The sequence below is a fragment of the Penaeus japonicus genome, unplaced genomic scaffold (genome assembly GCF_977035675.1).
Source record: "Penaeus japonicus unplaced genomic scaffold, GWHDUDI00000001_assembly GWHDUDI00000014, whole genome shotgun sequence".
NCBI lineage: Eukaryota > Metazoa > Arthropoda > Malacostraca > Decapoda > Penaeidae > Penaeus > Penaeus japonicus.
In genome coordinates this window covers 9,938,255-9,940,754 of record NW_028234416.1, presented here as the reverse complement: position 1 = coordinate 9,940,754, position 2,500 = coordinate 9,938,255, and positions in this window count along the sequence as shown.

The window sequence follows — 2,500 nt, the reverse complement described above, 5'->3', positions numbered from 1 at the left end:
AATGTCGCTCGGAGGCGTGCCTTGACTGGCTTCACAATATATTGTTGATGTATATCATAAATACACAACATTATTTAGCCTTTTTCTAAAAAAAATATGTAGGATTCGGGTACCCTTGTCCCCCGGACCCCCGGACCCCCTGGGGGTAATCCCGAGTTGAACCGCGGACTTCCTTTGTAAACAATGAGGGAAATGAGGGTCAGTGTTGTTGTTGTTTGTTTTGATACTAATCAGTATTAGAGAAAATATTATAAGCTTGGCCGTGTTGTGTTATGGCCAACAATATGCTACTCCATAAACAACAAAATTCCTAATATCCCTTCAAGATTCTATTTGATTTTTATGTCCTCGTTTTCCAGTGAAGCCAAAGCAATAATATCCTTTTCATGAATGTTTTTATATGAAAGGAAACCTCTTCTTGTGTGTGTGTATTATATATATATATATATATATATATATATATATATATATATAAATATATATATATATATATATACATATGTATATATATATATATACATATATATATTTTTTTTTTTTTTCAAACCAAAGATCTCTATATGAATTTCAAAGAAAATACAGATTAAATGGCTCGCGAGCCACTTTCATGTCCACGGGCTAATCTAAAGATAATAAACAGTAGGTGAGTAGACTGTAGAAAGTACACGAAAAATTGCCTTCGTGTGGTGGCCCCTTCAATCAGGCTTTACCTTCCCCCTTGGCAGGACAAGCCCCACGCCTGCCCATTTGTACAGCCTCTTGGCACCAACCTCAGAGCCGTTCTGACACTTGTTCCTGCTCGTTTGTACAGCCGCTTCGCACCAGCCTCAGAGCCGTTCTGACACTTGTTCCTGCTCATTTGTACAGCCTCTTGACATCAGCCTCAGAGCCGTTCTGACACCTATTCCTGCTCATTTGTACAGCCTCTTGACACCAGCCTCAGAGCCGTTCTGACACTTGATCCTGCTCATTTGTACAGCCTCTTGACACCAGCCTCAGAGCCGTTCTGACACTTGATCCTGCTCATTTGTAGAGCCTCCTGACACCAGCCTCAGAGCCGTTCTGACACTTGATCCTGCTCATTTGTCCAGCCTCCTGACACCAGCCTCAGAGCCGTTCTGACACTTGATCCTGCTCATTTGTCCAGCCTCCTGACACCAGCCTCAGAGCCGTTCTGACACTTGATCCTGCTCATTTGTCCAGCCTCCTGACACCAGCCTCAGAGCCGTTCTGACACCTATTCCTGCTCATTTGTCCAGCCTCCTGACACCAGCCTCAGAGCCGTTCTGACACTTGTTCCTGCTCATTTGTACAGCCTCTTGACATCAGCCTCAGAGCCGTTCTGACACCTATTCCTGCTCATTTGTACAGCCTCTTGACACCAGCCTCAGAGCCGTTCTGACACCTATTCCTGCTCATTTGTACAGCCTCTTGACACCAGCCTCAGAGCCGTTCTGACACCTATTCCTGCTCATTTGTACAGCCTCTTGACACCAGCCTCAGAGCCGTTCTGACACCTATTCCTGCTCATTTGTACAGCCTCTTGACATCAGCCTCAGAGCCGTTCTGACACCTATTCCTGCTCATTTGTACAGCCTCTTGACATCAGCCTCAGAGCCGTTCTGACACCTATTCCTGCTCATTTGTACAGCCTCTTGACACCAGCCTCAGAGCCGTTCTGACACCTATTCCTGCTCATTTGTACAGCCTCCTGACACCAGCCTCAGAGCCGTTCTGACACCTATTCCTGCTCGTTTGTACAGCCTCTTGACATCAGCCTCAGAGCCGTTCTGACACTTGTTCCTGCTCGTTTGTACAGCCTCTTGACACCAGCCTCAGAGCCGATCTGACACTTGTTCCTGCTCATTTGTACAGCCTCCTGACACCAGCCTCAGAGCCGTTCTGACACTTGTTCCTGCTCATTTGTACAGCCTCTTGACACCAGCCTCAGAGCCGTTCTGACACTTGTTCCTGCTCATTTGTACAGTCTCTTGACACCAGCCTCAGAGCCGTTCTGACACTTGTTCCTGCTCATTTGTACAGCGTCTTGACACCAGCCTCAGAGCCGTTCTGACACTTGTTCCTGCTCATTTGTACAGTCTCTTGACACCAGCCTCAGAGCCGTTCTGACACTTGTTCCTGCTCATTTGTACAGTCTCTTGACACCAGCCTCAGAGCCGTTCTGACACTTGTTCCTGCTCATTTGTACAGCCTCTTGACATCAGCCTCAGAGCCGTTCTGACACTTGTTCCTGCTCATTTGTACAGCCTCTTGACACCAACCTCAGAGCCGTTCTGACACCTATTCCTGCTCATTTGTACAGCCTCCTGACACCAGCCTCAGAGCCGTTCTGACACCTATTCCTGCTCGTTTGTACAGCCTCTTGACATCAGCCTCAGAGCCGTTCTGACACCTATTCCTGCTCATTTGTACAGCCTCCTGACACCAGCCTCAGAGCCGTTCTGACACTTGTTCCTGCTCATTTGTACAGCCTCCTGAC